The sequence below is a fragment of the Daphnia pulicaria genome, chromosome 1, assembly GCF_021234035.1.
Source record: "Daphnia pulicaria isolate SC F1-1A chromosome 1, SC_F0-13Bv2, whole genome shotgun sequence".
Lineage (NCBI taxonomy): Eukaryota > Metazoa > Arthropoda > Branchiopoda > Diplostraca > Daphniidae > Daphnia > Daphnia pulicaria.
In genome coordinates this window covers 18299510-18327493 of record NC_060913.1, presented here as the reverse complement: position 1 = coordinate 18327493, position 27984 = coordinate 18299510, and the positions used below count along the sequence as shown (strand labels likewise).

The 27984-nt window shown below is 43.7% G+C and overlaps 2 long non-coding RNA genes and 7 other non-coding genes across 10 annotated transcripts; 8 read left to right on the top strand and 1 right to left on the bottom strand.

Annotated features, from left to right (window-relative positions):
* Positions 1-1620: 1620 nt before the first annotated feature.
* On the top strand, positions 1621-1702 carry Trnal-uag. The gene has a single exon. It is a non-coding gene; the product is annotated as a tRNA-Leu (tRNA).
* A 1052-nt stretch (positions 1703-2754) lies between these two features.
* Trnal-uag lies at positions 2755-2837 on the top strand. The gene has a single exon. It is a non-coding gene; the product is annotated as a tRNA-Leu (tRNA).
* Positions 2838-3137: 300 nt separating this feature from the next.
* Trnal-uag lies at positions 3138-3219 on the top strand. Its single transcript has one exon. It is a non-coding gene; the product is annotated as a tRNA-Leu (tRNA).
* Positions 3220-3282: 63 nt separating this feature from the next.
* Trnai-aau lies at positions 3283-3356 on the top strand. Its single transcript has one exon. It is a non-coding gene; the product is annotated as a tRNA-Ile (tRNA).
* Positions 3357-5167: 1811 nt separating this feature from the next.
* Trnai-aau lies at positions 5168-5241 on the top strand. The gene has a single exon. It is a non-coding gene; the product is annotated as a tRNA-Ile (tRNA).
* Positions 5242-7019: 1778 nt separating this feature from the next.
* On the top strand, positions 7020-7513 carry LOC124351879. The gene is made up of 3 exons (XR_006921449.1): positions 7020-7099; positions 7165-7236; positions 7305-7513. It is a non-coding gene; the product is annotated as an uncharacterized LOC124351879 (long non-coding RNA).
* Positions 7514-13483: 5970 nt separating this feature from the next.
* Trnal-uag lies at positions 13484-13565 on the top strand. The gene has a single exon. It is a non-coding gene; the product is annotated as a tRNA-Leu (tRNA).
* Positions 13566-15379: 1814 nt separating this feature from the next.
* On the top strand, positions 15380-15461 carry Trnal-uag. Its single transcript has one exon. It is a non-coding gene; the product is annotated as a tRNA-Leu (tRNA).
* An 11643-nt stretch (positions 15462-27104) lies between these two features.
* On the bottom strand, positions 27105-27692 carry LOC124329741. 2 transcript variants are annotated; one of them, XR_006916825.1, is made up of 4 exons: positions 27598-27692; positions 27458-27528; positions 27325-27398; positions 27105-27265 (listed from the first exon to the last, which is right to left on the bottom strand). It is a non-coding gene; the product is annotated as an uncharacterized LOC124329741 (long non-coding RNA). The 2 variants fall into 2 exon arrangements; XR_006916824.1 differs by having other exon boundaries at positions 27105-27398.
* Positions 27693-27984: the final 292 nt, after the last annotated feature.

Here is a 27984-nt window from a genome sequence, read left to right as displayed (position 1 = left end):
AACCAACATTTAAAAAAAAGAAACACGAATTCCCATCTAGAAGAGTCTGATGAAGAATCTGCTGTGTAAAAACCTTAGGGCACGATACCAATAATGATAGTGTGGCCGAGTGGTCTATTGTGCTGGTTTACGACACCAGTCTATTCGAAGGCAAGGGTTCGAATCCCTTCACTGTCATAATCTCTACATTTGATTGTGTATTAACGATTTTTTATCGTTCTTGGCCAAATATCGATGTGAGGCCTGTTAGCTCAATTGGTTAGAGCGCCGTGCTAATAACGCGGAGGTCATGAGTTGGATCCTCTTACGGGCCAGTGCAATGGAGGAAACGTCGTTGAGTGCAACAGATAGAGGAACAAGTTTAAGTTGTAAAGGATTTCGTAACCAACATTTTAAAAAAAGAAACACGAATTCTCATCTAGAAGAGTCCCATGAAGAATCTGCTATGTAAAAACCTTAGGGCACAATAACAACAATGATAGTGTGGCCGAGTGGTCTATGGCGATGGTTTAGGCACCAGTCTATTCGAAGGCAAGGGTTCGAATCCCTTCACTGTCATAATCTCTACATTTGATTGTGTATTAACGATTTGTTATCGTTCTTGGCCGAGTATTGATGTCAGGCCTGTTATCTCAGTTGGTTAGAGCGCCGTGCTAATAACGCGGAGGTCATGAGTTGGATCCTCTTACGGGTCAGTGCAATGGAGGAAAAGTCGTTGAGTGCAACAGATAGAGGAACAAGTTTAAGTTGTAAAGGATTTCGTAACCAACATTTAAAAAAAAGAAACACGAATTCTCATGTAGAAGAGTCCCATGAAGAATCTGCTATGTAAAAACCTTAGGGTACAATAACATGATAGTGTGGCCGAGTGGTCTATGGCGCTGGTTTTAGGCACCAGTCTCTTCGGAGGCAAGGGTTCTAATCCCTTCACTGTCATAATCTCTACGTTTGATTATATATTAACGATTTTTTATCGTTCTTGGCCGAGTATCGATATGAGGCCTGTTAGCTCAGTTGGTTAGAGCGCCGTGCTAATTACGCGGAGGTCATGAGTTCGATCCTCTTACGGGCCAGTGTAATGGAGGAATTTTCGTTGAGTGCAAGAGTTAGAGGAACAAGTAGAACAAGTGTACAGGATTTCGTAACCAAGATTTAAAATAAAGACACACGAAATCCTATATAGAAGAGTCCCATGAAGAATCTGCTATTTAAAAACCTTAGGGCACGATACCAATATTGATAGTGTGGCCGAGTGGTCTATGGCGCTGATTTTAGACACCAGTCTATTCGAAGGCAAGGGTTCGAATCCCTTCACTGTCATAATCTATACATTTGATTGTGTATTAACGATTTTTTATCGCTCTTGGCCAAATATCGATGTGAGGCCTGTTAGCTCAATTGGTTAGAGCGCCGTGCTAATAACGCGGAGGTCATGAGTTGGATCCTCTTACGGGCCAGTGCAATGGAGGAAAAGTCGTTGAGTGCAACAAATAGAGGAACAAGTTTAAGTTGTAAAGGATTTCGTAACCAACATTTAAAAAAAAGAAACACGAATTCTCATCTAGAAGAGTCCCATGAAGAATCTGCTATGTAAAAACCTTAGGGTACAATAACAACAATGATAGTGTGGCCGAGTGGTCTATGGCGCTGGTTTTAGGCACCAGTCTCTTCGGAGGCAAGGGTTCGAATCCCTTCACTGTCATAATCTCTACATTTGATTGTGTATTAACGATTTTTTATCGTTCTTGGACAAATATCGATATGAGGCCTGTTAGCTCAGTTAGTTAGAGCGCCGTGCTAATAACGCGGAGGTCATGAGTTCGATCCTCTTACGGGCCAGTGCAATGGAGGAAAAGTCGTTGAGTGCAACAGATAGAGGAAAAAGTTTCAGTTGTACAGGATTTCGTAACCAACATTTAAAAAAAAAGAAACACGAATTCCCATCTAGAAGAATCCCATGAAGAATCTGCTGTGTAAAAACCTTAGGGCGCAACAACAGTCATGATAGTGTGGCCGAGTGGTCTATGGCGCTGGTTTATGGCACCAGTATCTTCTGAGGCAAGGGTTCCAATCCCTTCTCTGTCATAATCTCTACATTTGATTGTGTATTAACGATTTTGTATCGTTCTTGGCCGAGTATGGATGCGATGCCTGTTAGCTCAGTTGGTTGGAGTGCCGTGCTAATAACGCGGAGGTCATGAGTTCCATCCTCTTACGGGCCAGTGCAATGGAGGAAAAGTCGTTGAGTGCAACAGATAGAGGTATAAGTTTAAATTGTACAGGATTTCGTAACCAACATTTAAAAAAAAGAAACACGAATTCCCATCTAGAAGAGTCCCATGAAGAATCTGCTATTTAAAAACCTAAAGGCACAATAATAAACATGATAGTCTATGGCGCTTGTTTTAGGCACCAGTCTCTTCGGAGGCAAGGGTTCGAATCCCTTCACTTTCATAATCTCTACATTTGATTGTGTATAAACGATTTTTTATCGTTCTTAGCCAAATATCGATATGAGGCCTGTTAGCTCAGTTTGTTAGAGGGCCTTGCTAATAACGTGGAGTTCATGAATTGGATCCTCTTACGGGCCAGTGCAATGGAGGAAAATTCGTTGAGTGCAACAGATAGAGGAACAAGTTTAAGTTGTAAAGGATTTCGTAACCAACATTTAAAAAAAAGAAACACGAATTCCCATCTAGAAGAGTCCCATGAAGAATCTGCTATATAAAAACCTTAGGGCACAATAACAACAATGATAGTGTGGCCGAGTGGTCTATGGCGCTGGTTTTAGGCACCAGTCTCTTTCGGAGGCAAGGGTTCGAATCCCTTCACTGTCATAATCTCTACATTTGATTGTGTATTAACGATTTTTTATCGTTCTTAGCCAAATATCGATATGAGGCCTGTTAGCTCAGTTGGTTAGAGCGCCTTGCTAATATCGTGGAGTTCATGAATTGGATCCTCTTACGGGCCAGTGCAATGGAGGAAAAGTCGTTGAGTGCAACAGATAGAGGAACAAGTTTAAGTTGTAAAGGATTTCGTAACCAACATTTAAAAAAAAGAAACACGAATTCTGATCTAGAAGAGTCCCATGAAGAATCTGCTATTTAAAAACCTTAGGGTACAATAACAACAATGATAGTGTGGCCGAGTGGTCTATGGCGCTGGTTTTAGGCACCAGTCTCTTCGGAGGCAAGGGTTCGAATCCCTTCACTGTCATAATCTCTACGTTTGATTATGTATTAACGATTTTTTATCGTTCTTGGCCAAGTATCGATATGAGGCCTGTTAGCTCAGTTGGTTAGAGCGCCGTGCTAATAACGCGGAGGTCATGAGTTCGATCCTCTTACGGGCCAGTGTAATAGAGGAATTTTCGTTGAGTGCAAGAGATAGAGGAACAAGTTTAAGTTGTACAGGATTTCGTAACCTAGATTTAAAATAAAGAAACACGAAATCCCAAATAGAAGAGTCCCATGAAGAATCTGCTATTTAAAAACCTTAGGGCACGATACCAATAATGATAGTGTGGCCGAGTGGTCTATGGTGCTGGTTTTAGACACCAATCTATTCGAAGGCAAGGGTTCGAATCCCTTCACTGTCATAATCTCTACATTTGATTGTGTATTAACGATTTTTTATCGTTCTTGGCCAAATATCGATGTGAGGCCTGTTAGCTCAATTGGTTAGAGCGCCGTGCTAATAACGCGGAGGTCATGAGTTGGATCCTCTTACGGGCCAGTGCAATGGAGGAAAAGTTGTTGAGTGCAACAGATAGAGGAACAAGTTTAAGTTGTAAAGGATTTCGTAACCAACATTTAAAAAAAAGAAACACGAATTCTCATCTAGAAGAGTCCCATGAAGAATCTGCTATGTAAAAACCTTAGGGCGCAACAACAACCATGATAGTGTGGCCGAGTGGGCTATGGCGCTGGTTAAAGGCACCAGTCTCTTCTGAGGCAAGGGTTCCAATCCCTTCACTGTCATAATCTCTACATTTGATTGTGTATTAACGATTTTGTATCGTTCTTGGCCGATTATTGATGCGATGCCTGTTAGCTCAGTTGGTTAGAACGCCGTGCTAATAACGCGGAGGTCATGAGTTCGATCCTCTTATGGGGCAGTGCAATGGAGGAAAAGTCGTTGAGTGCAACAGATAGAGGGAAAAGTTTCAGTTGTACAGGATTTCGTAACCAACATTTAAAAAAAAGAAACACGAATTCCCATATAGAAGAGTCCCAAGAAGAATCTGCTATTTAAAAACCTAAAGGCACAATAATAAACATGATAGTCTATGGCGCTTGTTTTAGGCACCAGTCTCTTCGGAGGCAAGGGTTCGAATCCCTTCACTTTCATAATCTCTACATTTGATTGTGTATTAACGATTTTTTATCGTTCTTAGCCAAATATCGATATGAGGCCTGTTAGCTCAGTTTGTTAGAGGGCCTTGCTAATAACGTGGAGTTCATGAATTGGATCCTCTTACGGGCCAGTGCAATGGAGGAAAATTCGTTGAGTGCAACAGATAGAGGAACAAGTTTAAGTTCGTAACCAACATTTATAAAAAAGAAACACGAATTCCCATCTAGAAGAGTCCCATGAAGAATCTGCTATATAAAAACCTTAGGGCACAATAACAACAATGATAGTGTGGCCGAGTGGTCTATGGCGCTGGTTTTAGGCAGCAGTCTCTTCGGAGGCAAGGGTTCGAATCCCTTCACTGTCATAATCTCTACATTTGATTGTGTATTAACGATTTTTTATCGTTCTTAGCCAAATATCGATATGAGGCCTGTTAGCTCAGTTGGTTAGAGCGCCTTGCTAATAACGTGGAGTTCATGAATTGGATCCTCTTACGGGCCAGTGCAATGGAGGAAAATTCGTTGAGTGCAACAGATAGAGGAACAAGTTTCAGTTGTACAGGATTTCGTAACCAACATTTTAAAAAAAGAAACACGAATTCCCATCTAGAAGAGTCTGATGAAGAATCTGCTGTGTAAAAACCTTAGGACACGATACCAATAATGATAGTGTGGCCGAGTGGTCTATGGCGCTGGTTGAGGCACCAGTCTCTTCGGAGGCAAGGGTTCTAATCCCTTCACTGTCATAATCTCTACGTTTGATTATATATTAACGATTTTTTATCGTTCTTGGCCGAGTATCGATATGAGGCCTGTTAGCTCAGTTGGTTAGAGCGCCGTGCTAATAACGCGGAGGTCATGAGTTCGATCCTCTTACGGGCCAGTGTAATGGAGGAATTTTCGTTGAGTGCAAGAATTAGAGGAACAAGTATAATTTGTACAGGATTTCGTAACCAAGATTTAAAATAAAGAAACACGAAATCCCATCTAGAAGAGTCCCATGAAGAATCTGCTATTTAAAAACCTTAGGGCAGGATACCAATAATGATAGTGTGGCCGAGTGGTATATTGCGCTGGTTATAGGCATCAGTCTCTTCGTAGGCTATGGTTCGAATCCCTTCACTGTCATAATCTCTACATTTGATTGTGTATTAACGATTTTTTATCGTTCTTGGCCAAATATCGATGTGAGGCCTGTTAGCTCAGTTGGTTAGAGCGCCGTGCTAATAACGCGGAGGTCATGAGTCGGATCCTCTTACGGGCCAGTGCAATGGAGGAAAAGTCGTTGAGTGCAACAGATAGAGGAACAAGTTTAAGTTGTAAAGGATTTCGTAACCAACATTAAAAAAAAAGAAACACGAATTCCCATCTAGAAGTGTTGTGCATCGGCACAGGTGATGAAAGAAATCGCGATATGGCAACGGTGGCGGGGGAGGAGAAGAAAACGAGCGGCCAGTCGATCCAGATATTTCAACGAGGCTGGAACATTCCGGCGAATCGAGAGTTTTTTGTGCTTAATTTTGAGTTTAATCGAATCGACTGTAAGGTGCGCGTGTTCCCTTGTACCGTGATTCCGTGTCGAGAATACATATTCTTCGCTGTCTACGGTGTTCGTGATTGATTTTTCTCAGCGGACAGCGGTCCGTCACATTGGTGCCGAAACCCGGGATCGAACTTCACGTACCTGTACGTCTTCCTAACGTGGCAAAATTTTCATCGTGGGTAAGTCAACGAATTTTTTATATTGGGTGTGAACGCACGCTGAGCGAGCAAAAATATCGTCGATACCGAAATTGACGTCACGACCACGAGGCCCCTTTTCGAACCCTACCCCCTCTCTTTATCTATTTCGTCGCGCGAAAGAAAAAAAAAAAAATTCGAACCCCACCTCTTCCCACCGATCCTTTCTTTATCCTTACCCCCCTCCCCTCCCCGTTGTAATAGTCTACGGCCAATTCATTTAAGTTTTCTTTTATGCTAAGTCATATACTTTCCCTTTTATTTTTTAATACAAAGGGACATTTTGTGGGGCTCTAACATACAAAATAATAGCATCCCGGAAGGGTCGTCTTCTCTCATCTTTTTACCCTATCTGGGCTGATTAGTTTTCCCCAATGTTTTATTAATTTATGGGAGATGAAGCTGTTCGTCATCAAATGGGGGGATCTAATCGCGGCATAGCAACAGGACATGGATTGCTCTTCTTTCAATGACGTTCTATCTCCATTATAACGACTACCTTATTTGAAATCCCGTTTCTATAGTAAAATGAGGGCATCGAAAGAACTTTCGAGGAGACGGGAAAGAATATGGCCGTGCGATCGCGAACGTTTTCGGGAAAGGTATATAAGCAAGTCAACCGTGGGTTTAAATACTTTGTATTGGTAGACGCATATGTTTAGAAAACATTGAAGGGTGGTTTTCGGTGGCCCGTTATTTTACTTATATTACGGTATTCTGCTTCAAACAAATAAACGGGGCTGCCACCTCTGACCTTTTTTACAAACACGCTGGCCTCGTATCTGTAATAACTGCACATTGTTTTTATATTATTTCAATAATTGCAAAATGTCATCCCCGTTAAGTTATGTTACTGGAAATTATTCGCTTGTTTACCTAAAAATTAAAAGATTATGTTTTAACCTACCCAGGTCGAACCTACGAACACGAACAATCCACTTTCGAACACAACCAGCACTCGTCTCGACTTTCGAACAATTCTATTCCGAAACGGTGTACAGGTATAATGTTCACGAAATCTGTTAGCCTTATATTTTGATAATTAATAATTCCTTTTTACCTCCAGATCGAACATATGAAAACGAACATACGGCCCTCGAACACACATACTCGTTTCGAATAATTCTCGTCCGAAAGGGTATCTATACTGACCCAAACAAATTGCTTCTACGTTTCGATAATTAACAATTGTTTTTATCATCCCAGATCGAACATACGAACACGAACGTACGGCAACGAACACAGTCCCTCGTTTCGAACACGCCTTGCTCGAAAGTCTCTGAAAAATTTAACTCACGGTCCGTGTGACGTACGTCCACAATCTTCCGACGCCATGGCCGACCTGGAATTAATGAATGCCCCGGATTTGTTCCGGCTTCGAACCACTACAAAACGCCAGCACACGAACCTCGTTACGCGAGTGTACAGCATGATTAACAGACGGGCATCGCAAGCTGTATTCGCGGTGTTGTCAACGGATCTTGAGGTTGCGCTAGAGCGTATCACGGCGATTAACGAGCGGTACGTCGTCGCGGGAGAACTGGATGATCAAGAAAGAGCGGCAGCAGAGGACTACATCCAAAGCGTTGCTGCGGTAAATAGGCAAGGACGGCTTGCTATTGGAGGGTATTTACAACCCGGCGCTAACCCGCGCTTTGAAAGATGGGTCGTTGAAGACTCGAATGTTGATCAAGCTCTGCAGCAGGATCCCCCGACTGAATCCAATGGAACAGAAGAAGATCAGGATAGCGGTCCAGAGCATAATGAAATAAACCAACGACCTGTTCGCAGGACTCCGCCGGACGATCCTCCCATCAACCCGTTAAATTTGGGCTCGGCGGGTGGCATCAATGACCAAGTCGAGCCTAACGAAGCCAATCAAGCGAAACGGCGAAGAATTGAACTTGAATTCGAACTCGAAAGGAAAAAGGTCGAACGTTCCCGCAAGATGGATGATCTTTTACGTCAATGCGAGAGAGAAGAAGAAGATATTAAAATGGCAATCGAGCGCGAAAAGCTCTTGGCTGGTGCGCTCGATGGATCGATTCAAGGAAACCCATTCCTTTCCTCCACACCGAAGCGCAATATGGATACCATCGGAAACTTACGACCCGTAGAAACAACCGAAAGATCGGCAACATTCGCTCCACCAAGTCGTTGGCCAAAGATTATTGTCGAAAAATTCAACGGGGATCCGCGAAAATGGCAAAGATTCGCGCACGGTATTCAAGCCACCGTTCGCGACGCAAACATCCCTGACTCCTACAAGCTTCTGGGCCTTCAAGACAACATTACGGAAGATATTCGGAAAAGGATGGGCCACATCTTCAACGGATCATATGCATTTGAGTCGGCTTGGAATGAATTGGAAGTTAAATATGGAAATCCAGGTCTTATAATGCAGGCGCATAACCAGCACCTTCTCCAAGTCCAGCCTTTCAAAACCGGAGACTTTAATTCGCTCTTCACTTTAGCGGCAGATGTCCGTGATGCCGTATCAAGCGTTTCCGTTGAGCACTCCAAGGAATTTACGTTTTCAACCGTCATCTCCTCGCTCGCCTCAAAGCTTCCAATTCAGCTTCAAATCGACTGGGGAAAATATGCATATTCCCTTCGTCCGAATCTACCATCGCTACGAGATTTCGACAAGTGGATTGATATCGCTGTTGGAGCAGAAGAGTATCGTGGAATTCGACTTTCCGTGGCCGGAGATGTCGTTAATAAACCCACCCATAATACTCACCCTCGGCAGCAAGGCGGCTATGGTCAACCTGGTAGCAGTAATTATCGTGGACCTACTGTGTTGACGAACGGAATTCAAGAAAAAGTAGCAGCTCCGCAGTGCCCTGCCTGCAGTGCCAATCCTGGTCATCGCCTTGAGTATTGCAACGTTTTCAAGAAAATGTTGGTCAACAAACGAGCAGCTCTCTGCGCCGACAACAATTTTTGTTTCAAATGCTTGACACAAAGCCACTACGGAAGAAATTGCTCCCGCACTGACGTGAAGTGTAAGGACTGCGGAAAGGCCCACAACACTCTCTTACACGGAGCCGATCGCCAATTTCCGTCTGCAAAAACTCAAGGTAACGAATCTCTAACTGTTTTAACGATTCGTGCACCTAACCCAAACCACATACGTCCCGTATTGCTAGCCATCCTACCCGTCACTGTAAAAGGTAATGAGTCCGTCGCCAAAACATTTGTGGTATTAGATCCGGGGAGCGAGGCCACGCTCATTACGAACGCTCTCGCAAAAACTTTAAATTTGACTGGGCCCACCTTTCGTATTCGCTTCGGTAACTTCAATGATTCAATCACCATCGACTCTAAGGTCGTTTCGTTCCGCATTGCATCTATGAACTACGAAACTCCCATCAGTGAAGCTTTTCTCGTTCCAAAAATCAGTTTATCACCTAGAAAAATCGATTGGCCAAAACTGAAGAAATACTGGGCTCATCTCGCAGACTTGAATTTGCCAGCAATAGACTCTTCTCAAGTTGGTGTATTGATTGGAGCAGACCAACTTTCGGCCCATATTCAAAAAGAGATTAGGGAATCAATTGAAGATGACGGCCCTACAGCGATTCTGACTCAATTTGGATGGTCGGTGGTGGGAAAAATTCCCAATTTTCTTGTGGCCGCGCCAAGCAAGAAAGTAAATGTCAACATTCACTCAGTTTCCCATGATGAGGCGCTATGTAATCTCGTAGAACAATTTCACTCTACCGAGTCTTTCGATACGGATGTTTATGCTCCCACGATCACCTCGGCCGAAGATGCTCAAGTAATTGCCGTGCTCGAATCATCAGTAATTTTCATCGGGTGCGGATGGCAGGTGGATCTCCCTCTACGCTCAAAAGGCTTTGTCTTCCCTAATAATAGAAAACAGGCTGTATCTAGGTATTATGGGATGGAACGACGTCTCTCGCTGCCGGAAAACCAACATTATGCGGACAAATACAATCTAATCGTAAAAAAGCTTATTGATTCCGGCACCGCTGTAAAGGTAGACTCGTCTGCAATCAACAAGCCGGAAGGAATGATATGGTATTTGCCGCATCACTTCGTTGAAAATCCGAACAAACCAGGGAAAATCAGAGTGGTTATGGATTGTGCTGCAAGTTTTTGTCAAGTCTCGCTCAACAACCAACTTCTCCGTGGGCCGCCGTTGCTCCCAAAGCTAATAGGAGTGCTGCTACGGTCGAGGGAATGTCTTTTTGCGCTTTCTGCGGATATAGCGGCCTTTTATCATCGCGTCGGAATTCCAGAAAAACATCAGTCTCTCCAACGATTTGTCTTCCGCGAATTCGGAAGCAATAAACCGCCGAAGACATACCAAATGACGACCTTGGTATTTGGGGCAGTCCATGCATCAACCGCGGCCATTTGGGTCTTGCAGCATGCGGTAAATCAAAACAGAAAATATCCCGAAGTTGCATCGCGAATAAAGCAAAATTTTTACGCTGATAATTTGAGTGACTCGTTCGACACCGAAAGGGAAGCCATAAAATTCGCAAAGGACGTCACAGAATCGCTGGCGATCGGTGGTTTTAAATTAACGGGCTTTGCGTCCTCATCTAAACGGGTCCTAGAAACAATTGCAGCGGAAGACCGGGCCGGATCGATCCTTGACTTAAATTATGGCGCCTTACCGACAGAATACATTTTGGGGCTCGCATGGGACTGCAACAGCGACTGTTACAAATTGAGAGTTAAAGAGCTGCCTCCAATCACGACGAAACGGGAGTTGTTGTCGGCGATGTCAAAAGAATTTGACCCATTAGGAATTTGCCTTCCGGTCATTACGTATGCAAAACTACTCTTTCAAGAAACGTGCAAGCTACGGTCAAGAATTTCCCCCTATAAGAAGCCGATTGGGTGGGACGAGCCTTTGCCAGAGTGCATTCTGGCAAAGTGGAATATATGGGCCAGCTCATTGTCATCTCTCTCTCAAATTTCCATTAGGCGATGTTTTCGGTCGAGTGACGAGAATCGTGCAGATTGCATATTTGACCTCATCGTTTTCTCGGACTCATCTCTCCTTGCGTTCGGAGCTGTGGCTTACCTAAAGACAACCTGTCACGGCAAAATGCACCTCGATTTCGTTATGGCGAAGGGCCGCATCGCACCCACCAGCATCCTAAGTATTCCCAGGCTCGAGCTACAAGCGGCGGTACTAGCGATCAGAATGACGCAATCCATCATGAGAGAAATGCGCATCCCGATATCATCCATCGAATACCGAACTGACTCAGAAATCGTGCTTCACCAGATAAATTCTTCACATCACAAGCATCCAACTTTCGTGGCCAACAGAATCGGCGAAATTCTCCGTCACTCTAATCCCGAGCAGTGGAAATTCATATCTGGTAAAGATAATCCGGCCGACGACTGCACTAGAGGCATCACCCCTGACTGCTTCACATCCAATAGTCGTTGGCTTACCGGCCCGTCCCAGTCGCAGTTGTCAGCAGCACAAGTTTTTACTGTGTCACTCAACCAAGCAGAAGATCCTGACCCATCCATAGCACTGTCAGTGTGTGCCCTAGATTTTTCCTCCCTTCCCGTCAAAACCTCATTGCCAGCCGTTTCAAAGTTGATTGCGGATAGTCAAGATGGTCTTGCTCGGTTAAAGCGCGATGTAGCCTTGTCATTGCGCAAAGGAGCCAATTTGGATTCGCCAATCACTGATGACGAATTAAAGCAAGCAATGCGGACGTGCATCATTGTTGCCGCCGAGGAGGCGTTTCCGGAAGAAATCATCGCTCTCAGAAGTGGAAAGCTAATTCCAAAAGATTCCGTCCTTCGTAATGTGAGTCCTTACATCGATCCTGCGGACGGGCTAATGAAGGTGGATGGCCGTCTTAAACATGCCAAGCTGCCACAGCACGCGCGACAACCCGTTATTCTTCCCTCGGATCATCGTCTGACCTCGCTGATTGTTGCTGATGCTCACAACGAAATTAATCATGCGGGAGTAGAACACACTCTTTCAATTGTCAGAAGGAAGTATTATTTAACTAAAGGTCGCAGGTCCATTCGAAAAACCTTGGCGCGTTGCGTCAAATGTCGACGTAGATGTGCACAGCCCCGGCCACCCATCATGGCCAGTCTTCCTAAGGAAAGACTGCTGCCATTCGTTCGACCCTTTTCAACATCTGGTCTCGACTTCTTTGGACCTTTTAACACCGTGATCGGTCGACGCACTGAAAAGCGTTATGGTCTTCTCATTACGTGCTTTTCAACCCGTGCTGTACACCTGGAATTAGTGTACTCTCTCTCCGCCGACTCCTTTTTGATGGCGCTGCGGCGGTTTATTGCTGATCGTGGCCATCCTACAACCATTTATTCGGACAACGGGACCAATCTGGTTGCGGGAGAGAAGGAGCTGCGCGAAGGAATTGTTAACCTCAACTCAAAGCTGGTGACCGAGGAGATGATCGATCGGGGAATCAATTGGAAATTTTCGCCGCCATCAGGCCCGCATTTTGGTGGTTCGTGGGAGCGCCTTGTCGGCTCCAGCAAGAAATCTTTGCGCGCTGTTCTGGAGGAGCGCAGCGTTAATGACGAGGTGTTGCTGACTGTATTAAAGGAAGTTGCGTCACTCCTCAACACTCGCCCTCTCACGCATGTATCAAGTGATCCGTCCGAACCGGAACCGTTAACGCCCAATCATTTTATTCTCGGCTGCCATTATCCCCATTATCCGCCAGATGTCGAAGAAGCGTTTTGTGGCTTGACCAGACGACGCTACAGGCAGTCACAATTTATTGTAAATCAGTATTGGCGTAGATGGATGCGGGAATACGTTCCAAACCTAATCGATCGGAAGAAATGGAATCAAGCAACCCCTTCACTCCGCGTTGGCAACCGAGTGCTTATCATGGATGAGAACACTCGACGCGGACAATGGCTTACTGGAACCGTGTCAAAACTATTCCCGGGAGAAGATGGTCGCATCAGACGTGTCTCTGTCAAAACTGCGACTTCTGAATTAACCCGCCCTGTTGTAAAACTTTGTCTATTTTCAGATGCGTAATCGGCCGGGCGGGACTGTTGTGCATCGGCACAGGTGATGAAAGAAATCGCGATATGGCAACGGTGGCGGGGGAGGAGAAGAAAACGAGCGGCCAGTCGATCCAGATATTTCAACGAGGCCGGAACATTCCGGCGAATCGAGAGTTTTTTGTGCTTAATTTTGAGTTTAATCGAATCGACTGTAAGGTGCGCGTGTTCCCTTGTACCGTGATTCCGTGTCGAGAATACATATTCTTCGCTGTCTACGGTGTTCGTGATTGATTTTCCTCAGCGGACAGCGGTCCGTCACAAAAAGAGTCCCATGAGGAATCTGCTATATAAAAACCTTAGGGCACATTAACAACAATGATAGTGTGGCCGAGTGGTCTATGGCGCTGGTTTTAGGCACCAGTCTCTTTTGAGGCAAGGGTTCGAATCCCTTCACTATCATAATCTCTACATTTGATTGTGTATTAACGATTTTTTATCGTTCCTGGCCAAATATCGATATGAGGCCTGTTAGCTCAGTTGGTTAAAGCGCCTTGCTAATAACGTGGAGTTCATGAATTGGATCCTCTTACGGGCCAGTGCAATGGAAGAAAATTCGTTGAGTGCAACAGATAGAGGAACAAGTTTAAGTTGTACAGGATTTCGTAACCAAGATTAAAAAAAAAGAAACACGAATTCCCATCTAGAAGAGTCTGATGAAGAATCTGCTGTGTAAAAACCTTAGGGCACGATACCAATAATGATAGTGTGGCCGAGTGGTCTATGGCACTGGTTTAGGCACCAGTCTATTTGGAGGCAAGGGTTCTAATCCCTTCACTGTCATAATCTCTACATTTGATTATGTGTTAACGATTTTTTATCGTTCTTGGCCAAATATCGATATGAGGCCTGTTAGCTCAGTTAGTTAGAGCGCCGTGCTAATAACGTGGAGGTCGTGAGTTCGATCCTCTTACGGGCCAGTGCAATGGAGGAAAAGTCGTTGAGTGCAACAGATAGAGGAAAAAGTTTCAGTTGTACAGGATTTCGTAACCAACATTTAAAAAAAAAGAAACACGAATTCCCATCTAGAAGAATCTCATGAAGAATCTGCTGTGTAAAAACCTTAGGGCGCAACAGCAACCATGATAGTGTGGCCGAGTGGTCTATGGCGCTGGTTTAAGGCACCAGTCTCTTCTGAGGCAATGGTTCCAATCCCTTCTCTGTCATAATCTCTACATTTGATTGTGTATTAACGATTTTGTATCGTTCTTGGCCGAGTATCGATGCGATGCCTGTTAGCTCAGTTGGTTAGAGCGCCGTGCTAATAACGCGGAGGTCATGAGTTCCATCCTCTTACGGGCCAGTGCAATGGAGGAAAAGTCGTTGAGTGCAACAGATAGAGGAACAAGTTTAAGTAGTACAGGATTTCGTAACCCACATTTAAAAAAACAAAACACGAATTCCCATCTAGAAGAGTCCCATGAAGAATCTGCTATTTAAAAACCTAAAGGCACAATAATAAACATGATAGTCTATGGCGCTGGTTTTAGGCACCAGTCTCTTTTGAGGCAAGGGTTCGAATCCCTTCACTATCATAATCTCTACATTTGATTGTGTATTAACGATTTTTTATCGTTCCTGGCCAAATATCGATATGAGGCCTGTTAGCTCAGTTGGTTAGAGCGCCTTGCTAATAACGTGGAGTTCATGAATTGGATCCTCTTACGGGCCAGTGCAATGGAAGAAAATTCGTTGAGTGCAACAGATAGAGGAACAAGTTTCAGTTGTACAGGATTTCGTAACCAAGATTTAAAAAAAAGAAACACGAATTCCCATCTAGAAGAGTCTGATGAAGAATCTGCTGTGTAAAAACCTTAGGGCACGATACCAATAATGATAGTGTGGCCGAGTGGTCTATGGCACTGGTTTAGGCACCAGTCTTTTTTGAGGCAAGGGTTCTAATCCCTTCACTGTCATAATCTCTACATTTGATTATGTGTTAACGATTTTTTATCGTTCTTGGTGGAGTATCGATATGAGGCCTGTTAGCTCAGTTGGTTAGAGTGCCGTGCTAATAACGCGGAGGTCATGAGTTGGATCCTCTTACGGGCCAGTGCAATGGAGGAAAAGTCTTTGAGTGCAACAGATAGAGGAACAAGTTTCAGTTGTACAGGATTTCGTAACCAACATTTAAAAAAAAGAAACACGAATTCCCATCTAGAAGAGTCCCATGAAGAATCTGCTGTTTAAAAATCTTAGGGAACAATACCAATAATGATAGTGTGGCCGAGTGGTCTATGGCGCTGGTTTTAGGCACCAGTCTCTTCGGAGGCAAGGGTTCGAATCCCTTCACTGTCATAATCTCTACGTTTGATTGTGTATTAACGATTTTTTATCGTTCTTGGCCGATTATCGATATGAGGCCTGTTAGCTCAGTTGGTTAGAGCGCCGTGCTAATAACGTGGAGGTCATGATTTCGATCTTCTTACTGGCCAGTGTAATGGAGGAAAATTCGATGAGTGCCACAGATGGAGGAACAAGTTTAAGTTGTACAGGATTTCGTAACCAACATTTAAAAAAACGAAACACGAAATCCCAACTAGAAGAGTCTAATGATGAATCTGGTATGTCGAATACTTAGGGCACAACACCAACAATGATAGTGTGGCCGAGTGGTCTATGGGGATGGTGTTAGGCACCAGTCTCTTTGTAGGCAAGGATTCGAATCCCTTCACTGTCATAATCTCTACATTTGATAGTGTATTAACGATTTTCAATCTTCTTGGCCGACTATCGATGTGAGGCCTGTTAGCTCAGTTGGTTAGAGCGCCGTTCTGTAAGGATCGGCTGAACTATATGTATCTGTCATGTACGGTGTCCGGAACCAGCCACGGGAGCGTACAAGCAGCCAGCCAAGTATACCGGCGCATCTACAGTTGCGCGCGCATGCGCAACCCGCGCTCATACGCAGTGCACGCGCACGCGCACCAGGGACGCGCGCAGTTCAAGTGCGGGTGCACGCGTGCAGCTCAAGTGCGGATGCACTCACGACCTTTACCAGTAACTCCGTCCACCACCGTGTGCAGTTCAACGGCGACACCGGCGTGACCTAAATACCCAGACGATTACTCACGATGACTCCCGCGTCTTGGGCAGTATAAAAGGCCCCGTGTTTACCTCCAGAAGGCAGTCTGCTCCGGACTCGCCTCTTGTAATATAAGCCTTAACTATCTCTTGTGGTCTCTTGTGAACTGTATGCTTGTACTGTATGTGTAGTGTTAAAGTGTAATACATAAGCGTCATCCTCTGATGATCACTTGTGTGTTATTTAGTATAAGTAAAAGTAAGGTCTCGAACGACCCTTACAATTGGTGAACGTGCCATTTCGAACTTTGCCATTTGATCGAGTTTTTGGACTTCCATAAATCAACGCCATTTGCGTGGATTTATGAACTCTACCATTTGAGTGAGTTTATGAACTCTGCCATTTGAGAAAGTGTTTGAACTCTGAAATTTGGGCGAAAGTATTGAAGTGTTTCTACACACGCATCTACACATCACCACGTACGCAGACCACGTCCGCAGACCAGAGGCAAACGAGAATTTTCAGAAAGAGCTGTCGAAGTGACTCTTTCTGACAAAATTCTCCGTCAACAGAGTAACAAAGGCACTCTGTTGATCAACACGGCCATAGTACGAGATGCAAACGAGAATTACGAGAAAGAGTTGTCGAAGGGACTCTTTCAAACGAATTCTCCGTCAACAGAGTAGCAAAGGCACTCTGTTGATCAACACGGCCATAGTACGAGATGCAAACGAGAATTACGAGAAAGAGTTGTCGAAGGGACTCTTTCAAACGAATTCTCCGTCAACAGAGTAACAAAGGCACTCTGTTGATCATCACGGCCATAGTAGCTGAGCCAACGAGAATTTTGAGAAAGAGCTGTCGAAGTGACTCTTTCCGGCAAAATTCTCCGTCAACAGAGTAACAAAGGCACTCTGTTGATCTACCCATACCAGAAGCGGAGCCATCGAGAATTCTGGAAGGAGCCATCAAAGTGACTCTTCAAGACGACGGATATCAACCGTGGACTCTTCAAGACGACGGATATCAACCGTGGACTCTTCAAGACGACGGATATCAGCCGTGGACTCTAACAACGTGGGAAACTAAGCACGGAGACAAGAGCTTCAAAGACCTACATGACCGACAAATATCCATCAAAATTGGAGGTAAATACAAAATCTGAACCATCTCCTTCAACACAAGAGAGCGTAGAAGAATCATCAGGCGGTAGGGTTCGAAGATCCCAAAGAACAACCGCAATAAAAAATCGACTAAAATAATTGAGCACAAAAACCTTGGAAATAAAACAAAAAATCGAAAAAATAAGTGAAAAACAACGAACTGATAGGAGACTAGCTAAAATCGCAACTCTAGAAAGCGAGTTAATTGCAACCGATAAGGAGTTCTTTGATACATTTGACAAAAGTGCAATCCCAGACAGTGTATTCGACAAAAAACTGAAAAACGTCGAGAAAGAAGACCCATTGAAACAGACAGAAACAGACGAAAAAATGGATGGAGGTAGGGTGATACCCCTAGGACCACTGGGTCAACAAGGACCACCTGGCCAACAAGGCCCACCAGGCCAACAAGGCCCAACAGGTCAACAAGGACCACCTGGCCAACAAGGACCACCGGGCCAACCGGGGCAGGATGGCCAACCGGGGCAAAATGGCCAACCGGGGCAAGATGGACAACCAGGACCACCAGGTGTTCCAGGGCAAGATGGTCAGCAAGGACCACTAGGCAACCAAGGACCACCAGGACCTCAAGGACCACCTGGACCTCTAGGACCACAGCCAGGGCCAGGAGGAATTGATCCGGCAGATTTTCGCACTTTTTCAGCAGCTATAACAGCTGGAATGCTAAATCTTGCGGCAGTAGATTACAGAAAAGATATTCCCGAATTCAGCGGTGACCTTGATGATAATACTACATTTGAAGAATGGTTGAAGAAAGCTAACCGAGTAGGAACAGAAGCTGGTTGTACAGATGATCAGAAATTGAAATTGTTTCAATCGAAGCTTATAAGAGCTGCAGCGTCATATCGCTGGGTCAAAATAATAAAGCAAACCTAAATGTATGGACAACAGCTATGGAAGCTGGATTTAATGACGCAACCATTCAGGATATGAGAAAGGCACAGCTAAGCAAGATAGAACACAAATTCAACGAGCGCATTCGAGAATACAAAAATCGTATCGACGAACTATACAAATCGGCTTACGGTAGAAACGCCGCAGCAAGCCAGGACCCAGAGGTCATTCAACTGAGAAATGCTCTAAAGAAGGAAGCTTTGTTGAAAGGCATGTGCTTGACTATAAGGACAAGTCTATGGAATAGTTTAATTGAAAGCAACAGACACCTATGACGAAGTAGTTAATAAAGCACAAGAATGTGAGCAAATAGTAGACCTGCGTCGACTCACAGAAGAAGCTGAGTCACACAAGAAAGTTGAACAAGAAAAGAAGGAGCAACAGTCGGAACTGCAGCAAATAATGAAAGCAATAGCTAACATCAATTTGTCTGCAGGGTCCGCAGTGACAGGAGCAGGAACCGTAGCACACATAGCCGAGCAGAAGCAAGAAGAACAAAAACAAGTGTGTTTTGCAGAAAGGAACAGAAGTTATAGTCCCAGAAATAGAGACGGACCAAACATTGAAGAAACAAACGGTCGCACTCGCGCATATTCGCAGGGACAATTGCAGCAACGAGATTACAACTGGAGAGGATCGCCAACAAAGAAACCAAGGAACCCAGACACAAAGAAATAATCAACAAAATAGTGACTCGAACGCTTGGGATAATCCAAGAAACGAAAAAATCTCTCAGCTGAAAGGGACGACAGAACATGTTACTTTTGTAAAAATAGAGGCCATATCAAAAGAGCATGCCGAAAATACCAAAGATGGCGTACCGAAAGTGCAAGGGAAACCCAAACCCTAAGAGAACATTCGAGGAACACGTTCAACAGATACAGAAACGCACGGAAATAATCGCATACGGACATACATCAACAAACACATGTATGCCGCCGCCGTGTAAAGTACAATACAAACCATTTACTATAGAAGTCACAGTAGGTACCAAACGGGTAGCAGCATTGATCGACACGGGATCAACTACAAGCGTAATTTCAGCGGAATTCGAAAAACAAATACCGTCATCAGCAAAGAAAGAGCAAACAATAGACAACCTCAACTTAATAACAGCATGTGGAGATCCTATGGCAAAATTAAAAACAGTAGAGCTGAAAGCAAAATTACACTCCGTGGACGACAATCTAGTTAAAAATAGCTTCCATGTAGTACCTAACTTAGCAGTTAGCTGCATTTTAGGAATGGATTTTATAACAAATCTCGAATTTAGATTGAACACTGCTAGTAGGCGAATTTCTTACAAGAATGACGGTAGACAATATCACCTAATAGCCAACATATCAGAATTACAACCGTGTCAAGTATGTGCCATAATACATCAGAAGGTCGAAGAAGAAATCAAGAAAGTAATCAAGAAGACGGAAATACGAGCAGAGGATCTACGAAAAGTTTTGGAAGGAAATAAAAACATATTCGCCACTTCAGACGCAGATTTTGGCAAAGCAATTTGAGTAGAGCACTGCATAGAGAGAGGTGGACCACCAATTTTTATGCCACCAAGGCGTCAGCCACGAGTTATGTTACCAGTAATTGACGATCATATAGAAATGATGTTGGAAAACGACGTAATCGAAGAAAGTACGAGTCCGTACAGTTCAGCAATTTTATTAGTGAAGAAGAAAGATGGAACGATACGATTCTGCATAGACTTCAGATTCTTGAACGATATCACAATAAAAGATAAATTCCCAATAGTATCGAAGCGATAAAAGATTATTTGAGAGGAGCAAAATACTTCTCAACTCTCGACTTCATCCGCGGATATTGGCAAATACCAAAAAGGAAGAAAGACAGACACAAAACGGCATTTACAACACATAATGGTCATTAACAATTCAAACGAATGGCGTTTGGATTAACTAATGCACCTCCATCTTTCCAACGAATCATGACTAACATCCTAAGGAAAGTGATTGGAAAATTTGTATTGGTATACATAGACGACGTGATCATATTTTCGAAAACAGAAGAAGACCAACTCAGGCATATTGACGAGACATTTGCACTCATTCGAAAATCAGCGATGAAATTAAAGCTAATAAAATGCTGTTTCTTCCAATTGAGTGTATTGTATCTCGGACACATAATGTCAGAGGAAGGCTCTGCTACAGATCCAAAGAAAATCGAAGTAGTAACGAACTATCCAAGACCGGAAGATAAGAAGGAAGTAAAAAGCATCAACGGTTTCTTTGGGTATTACAGAAAGTACATAGAAAATTTTTCCGCAATCGCTCATCCACTTACGGAACTAACCAAAAATGAAGTTGAATTCATTTGGGGTCCAGAACAGGAAGCAGCTTTCCAAACATTAAAAATTAAGTTGACTACAGCATCCATCATAGCACACCCAGACTTTACAGAAGAGTTCATAGTGAAAACTGACGCATCTGGTTATGGCGTTGAAGTAGTCTTGGGGCAAACGCAATGGGTGAAAGGAAAAAGAAGAGAGGTAGTAATCGCGTATGGATCAAAGCACCTAGCAAAAGCTCAGACTATCTGGTGTACTTTGGAAAAAGAACTTTACGCCATTATTTACGCTCTGAAAATCTTCCATCCATATCTATACGGTCCAAAGTTTACGGTATATACGGATCACAAAGCGCTAGTAGACCTATTAAAGAAACTTTTAGGAATTGAAACAGCAAAGGTGACAAGGTGGGTCCTGCAAACACAGTTGTATAACATGGAAGTTAAGTATCGACCCGGCAAGTCAAACGGAAACGCAGACTTCTTGAGTCGAATACCAGTTCCAGCAAGAAAATATCTACCTTCAGATGTGACAACGGCGCCAATCTGTCTCATCTTGGAGGACCTAACAACTGAGGAAAAGATTCTTACTGCAAGACAGCCCGGGAGAAATATGTAAAGCAATTAAAGAAAACTGCAGTAAAGGAGGAAGTGAGAAAAATTCAAGAAAGACAAAGGAAGTCAAGCAAAAGAAATACCCTCAACCCACGGAATTACAACTGGTCACTGCCTCTACCCGCAGAAGAGTCTGATTCAGAAGACGAGGAATTTACAGTGCTGAATATAATGGGTTATTGGCAACCAGTTACGGAAAAATCCTAGCCCCAGAATATTTAAGAGAGAAAATTCTATTCAGATACCGGCGGGACATTTGGGAACAAAGAAAACGGTAGGCAGAATACGTTGCCGATACTACTGGCCTGGAATGGTCAAAGACATTAAAGCATACGTAAAACAATGTGCTATATGTGAAAAACGCAAGGCTTTAAGGTCTACTAAAGCACCACTAGTACCCATCACACCGCCGGACAAGCCTTGGCAGCTAATGGCAATGGACATTGTAGGTCTATTAGATGTAACAGAAGATGGAAATACGTACATACTCGTCATGGGCGAGTACTCAACCAGGTACATGATAGCTGCACCCATGAAGGACCAGACGGCGGATAGCGTACACAACGCATTCAGAGAGAAAATTATCCTAACGCATGGAGTTCCAGAAGAAGTATTAACGGATCAAGGAAAAAACTTCTTATCAAAAACTATGGACGATTTCTACAGCCAACTAGGCGTGAAACGGAAGAAAACGACGGCGTACAGACCTTGCTGTGATGGGCTGGTCGAACGATTTAATCGTACCTTGGTAGACATGATGGCCAGCTATCTATCAACTAGTACAAACAAGTGGGACGACTACTTATCACAACGTTTGCATACAATACGTCGGTACACGCCAGTACGGGATACACACCGCATTACTTAATGTTTGGGCGAGACGCAATGGAACCAGGAGATGTTCAACCACCAGTAAGGAACGAATTAATAACGGATCGAAATATGATTTTCGCGAAAATGTGGCACCTAGCAAAAGAAACCGCAAGAGATCGCATCATGGAAGCACAAGAAATACAAAAAGTACAGTCACGCTTGTTAATTTCTTGAGCAGGCAAATTGCTCTATGTGTTTTTATTTCAAATTGACGGAAGGTATACTAAGAATCAAACTACTCCCCCATTTTTTAATCCCTTTTTCACCTTTTCTTTCTCTCATTCTTTTCCTTAAAAGGTGAAAAAGGGATTAAAAAATGGGGGAGTAGTTTGATTCTTAGTATACCTTCCGTCAATTTGAAATAAAAACACATAGAGCAATTTGCCTGCTCAAGAAATTAACAAGCGTGACTGTATACTATGACAACAAAGTCAATCCATCAAAAACATACAAGAAAGGCGAAAAAGTACTGATAATAGTAGATGACGATATTCCAGGAAAATTCAATATGAGATGAAAAGGACCATACACAGTACTGGAACAGAAATCGGGCGTAAATTATAAATGACTGACTCCAAAAGGAAAAGAATACGTCACACATGTTGATAGAATGAAAAAGTGTAATAGTGAAAAACAATCAAGGACCACAAATCTAGCAGAACAAACAGCGGCCGTGACAAAAGCAAATGAAGCTGCAACAACTTCAACAACTAGAGCAGCAGAATCAGATGCTCTAGTCACAGTCACCAACAGTCAACCCAATCCAGAAGATTTTACGGCGACCGAAAAACGAGTAGATGAAACTGTCACAGATGCAACAACTACTGTGACAAAAGCACAAACTCAATCATCGGCCGTCAATATTCCAGCGATTGATAGAACGAGTAAAGACGTACGACAGAAGGCCGCGACATCAGCAACGGCAAAAGCCACAGACTTAACTAAAGCTGTGACTAATGCTGGCGCAAATATCGCGGCACCGGAAAGATTACAAACACAAGCAACGAGTCGAGCACAAAAAGAAATTAATCAGGAAGATCGTACAGTTACGACCAAAGCAAAGGCAAAAGTCACAGCCTCAACAACAGCTGTGACAAATGCCATCACTAAGGTCGAAACATAAAGAAGAATACTTACGAGAAAAGTTACTTTTCCAAGGAAATACAAAGATTTCGTCATTCATACTGGAAAAAACTAGAAGAGCAGATGAGTAAGGTGTATTGTGATAAGATGCGTATTAAAATATTTTATCACACCTCTTCCTCTCTGTCTTTTCGTATTTGGCCAAGTGTGCAACTAGACGCTACAAATCTGCATCACCTTCAATTACAGATGATTTTCGAGCTACTCATCATTGGAGCAAGTTTTCAAGCGACATGGGGAAACAACATTACCGTATGCGACTGCGGACGCGCAGAAGTGATCGGATTAATGGACATTGAACTACCCTCATACTGCGACAAAGCTATAGCTTCAAACCAATCGGTGTTGGAAGCCTATAATTTCTATGTAACGGAGGAACCTCACACAATCTGGAATGCAGATCTGTGTATGACCTGGCGAAAAGAAAGAACAACTACGGGATATTTCTTTGGAGCATTCGATACCATCGACTCAATAAGCACAACGGTAACTACGAAAGAAGAATGCAAGCAACTCGTCAACAGTCACATGTGCGACGGCAACAAAATGAAAGAAGTCAGTAAGAATTCATACGAATATAGAGGGAATCCTAAAGAAAAAGGCACTTGGATGCAGAAGATTACAGAAACGAAAAAGAACTGTGCGACAAAGAAAGTTATTTTGCATAGAGATTGCCTTACCTGCCCAGTGATGTCCCCATTTGGTGTGTTAACGAACAAAACGGAAGTGACAACAGTGATAACACGCGACGTAACCATCACGTGGGAGGACCCAATCCTACAAAAAGACGAAAAATGCAAATTAAAGAAAGTGATCAGTGCAGCTGGAGTAAAAACGAAACAAGATGACGGATCATTCAAAATGATAGACGAACTAAATCAACTGGAATTTCACTATGAAGAAAGACCGTATGATTTTTGCAATCACACGTTTTTCAAACTATCAAATTTGAGAAATGCATACATTGAGCTACCCAAAATAGCTGACCAACAAGCTATGCTCTTGTTCAATCGTCAACACGGAATGTGTTTGAGCTATAAAACACTCAAATTAGTTCAGTGCCAGCCTGTTGAAGAGCAATGGTACAAACTTTCTCAAACGATGGTCATACTATCATTCAAAGATCCATCTTCTTGCATGGGATTCATTGACTATAAATTACAACATACCAGCAAGCAATGTATAATGGAAAGATACCCATACTACAAACCATGGCCCATCCCACTGATTTGGAACCCCAAAACAAAGCAAATAACAAATGGAATGCACTGCCTAGAAGCTTATAAAGACCTTAGGGTAGAAGAAGTCAACTTCTCTGACTCAAAAACAAATCAGTAATGGATGTTTGAGCCAGACAGAAGCCAAATGATTGGCTTAAGAGAAGAAATCGGCCCACTATTGGCCCAGCATCTTAAATATATAGAGGATAAAAATCTTGAAAGAGATAATGCCTTACTCAGTGAAATAAAAGAAATCTACTGCGGAAATCTACAACACAGAAAATACACTACACAATTGCTAGCAGAAAATAATGGGATACAAGCGGCTATAGCTAATAACTTACCTCGATGCAGTCGATTGAAGCCCAATGGAGTGCATCTGATTGTGCAGCAGTGTAAAGAAATGAACGTTACAGTTCAGGGAGAGAAAACGAAATGCGGTTATGAGCCTCGGTTCGACTCTTATACTATCAGCCGGGACGGCTGTTCTCTCCACCCATTTCAAGAATGTTTTTGGAAAGATCAAATAATAAATCTTAATGGTCAGTCATATTCATGGAATGAAACAACAGAAAACTTTACACTTGTGCACCCAACTTACCATCTGGCGACTATAAATTTACAAGAAAAGTTCCCAAATATTGACGATAACGAGTTGGAATATCAGTTTCTTCAACATAAGGCCTACGAAACAAGTGAATTTGAGCAGCAAAATGTATTGAACGAGCTCATAACAAGAATACATGAAGAAGGGGGCGACTCAGTTTCAGAGCTCACGCTAAACAAACACGCTGAGTCTCGATTTTGGAGCCTAAGTAACTGGAACACTTCTTTGAAAACAAGCTTGATTTCAGCCACAGTTATCCTACCCATAGTCACATTTGCCTGCCTAGCACTATGTTATTTCAGGCTGAAACAAATAAAGCATCAAAAAGAGCTAACAGAATTTGCTCTACAGCTGCAGACTAATAGAGCAGTGGAAGGAGTTTAATTTCGGGGAAAACAAGCATAAATTCACGTGTCAAACAACGGAAGAGAGAAGAAAATAGCATGGGAAAAGATTTCAAACAATAACAAAATATCGACGACTATTTACCAGCCTTAGCCAATAGAAAAGGCAGGGCGGCCATAGCGAAAGAGGAGGATCCTCAAATTATGCAGAACTAGGGTCGCGGAGGCCAGCCCCTTTTTCCGATGGGTGTGGCCATCTAACGGAGGACTACAGCTCCTCCCACCCTCCTATACCAGTACACAGTAATATTTCTTCAAGCTCAAGGAGAAAAGTGCCACCTAACAGATGGTCAGCCATAAATCACACGTTATACAGTGCATACAAAATTCACGCAACATGTACACAATACCCAGGAAAATACTTGAGAAGAAACAAAGTATAAATCTCTTCATTGAAATACATGCAAAGTCAGAAAAATCAACCTCAGCAATCCAATATTACACTCAAGTAATATTAGTAGGCCTAACAGATGTTCACGGATACAATATCATATCAACAAAGAAACGGGTATATAAAGGAGAACGAAGGCCTACAAAATTCAGAAGAACTTTCAGTACCAATCTGGCACTCAAACAAGCACAAGCAGAAGAAATCAAAATGGAAGTAGACGAACAACTAACACTTTCAGAAAACGAGCAGATCGAGGCAGCTGCAGCATCAGGAGCGGCGGCAGCGGCAGCGGATGAAGCGGCATACAACTTGCTCTGGCGTGCACTTGCCTGCTCTGGCGTGCACTGGCGTTCTCTGGCGTGCACTGGCGTGCTCTGGCGTGCATTGACGTGCTCTTTCGTGCACTGGTGTGCTCTGTCGTTCTCTGGTGTGCTCTGCTATTCAGAACTCAAGTGCTTGACAATAGAAATCCACTACCCGACAATAGAACTCAAATAACTTGAATAATTTTTAAAAATTCAAGTGCTGTGATGTGCCTTTTTCTCAAACTTTTTGTTCATGATTTTCTCTTTAAATTTATTGATTAAATAGACTTGAAATGGTGTATTGGACATTGATTTACACATCCTGTAATTAAAAAATGATTTTAACAAGTGAAAAAAATATTATAGCAACTTCAAGTGCTGAGCTGTTCTCTGCTGTGCTCTACCGTGCTCTACCGTGCTCTGGCGTGCTCTGGCGTGCACTGGCGTGCACTGGCGTGCTCTGGCGTGCTCTGGCGTGCTCTGGCTTGCTCTGGCGTGCATTGACGTGCTCTTGCGTGCACTGGCGTGCTCTGGTGTGAATTGGCGTGCTCTGGCGTGCTCTGGCGTGCTCTGGTGTGAATTGGAGTGCTCTGGCGTGCATTGAATTGCTCTGGCGTGCACTGGCGTGCTCTGGCGTGCACTGGCGTGCACTGACGTGCTCTTGCGTGCACTGGCGTGCTCTGGCGTGCTCTGGCGTGCACCGGCGTGCTCTGGCGTGCACTGACGTGCTCTTGCGTGCACTGGCGTGCTCTGGTGTGAATTGGCGTGCTCTGGCGTGCTCTGGCGTGCTCTGGTGTGAATTGGAGTGCTCTGGCGTGCATTGAATTGCTCTGGCGTGCACTGGCGTGCTCTGGCGTGCACTGGCGTGCTCTGGCGTGCACTGGCGTGCTCTGGCGTGCACTGGCGTGCACTGGCGTTCTGTGGCGTTCTCTGGCGTGCTCTGGCGTGCTCAGGTGTGATGTTTCGACGCTATGGATTTAGTGAGAGCCTTCAGAGTTTCTTCTGGGGTCTGTTGTAAGCAGCCCCTATAGTTTATTCGCAAGTTGATGCTGGGTCAAGCACGACACAAAATGAAATATGTGTAGGACTCAAACTGTGTTGACATACAGTGAACTGACATACGTGTGATGTCTAAACCAAAAGAAAAAGAGTTAGTTGGGGAACGGAAAAGAAACATGGAAGGATTGTACCTGGGGTGACACGAGAAAATGTGAGTGGTCACCCAGACCAATATGCACACAGACAGGGAATATAGATATGAAGCCTAAAATAAACAGCAATTAGCATACGCAATAGAATATAAGCATAATAATAGTAATTTACCAATGCTAGGCAAGCAAAAGCACTCAGAATAGGGTTTGAACTGACAGCTCAGAACAGAAAACGAGCTGAAACTAAATATCAAACATATTCACAGGTTAGACAGGTCGGGCAATTGATAATTATAAACATAATGTACTCACAAGCTGAATAAATGGCTTCACGAAACACAGAAAAGAATAATAATCGTGACAGTAACTAGCTCTTTCGACAGTGAAACCAGCGTGGTCTTAACGTCGTACGAAGGCTAGCAGACGGATTAACACAAAGACTCGGGAGGGACGGGGAAAGAATCGCGCTTGACTTAAAATTAGGCGTTGCCAAATTGGAGAAATTGAAAGGCGCTTTTCTCGCCGCAACATGTGAATTGGCGTGCTCTGGTGTGAATTGGCGTGCTCTGGCGTGCACTGGCGTGCTCTGGCGTGCATTGACGTGCTCTGGCGTGCACTGGCGTGCTCTGGCGTGTTCTGGTGTGAATTGGCGTGCTCTGGCGTGCACTGGCGTGCTCTGGCGTGCACTTGCGTGCTCTA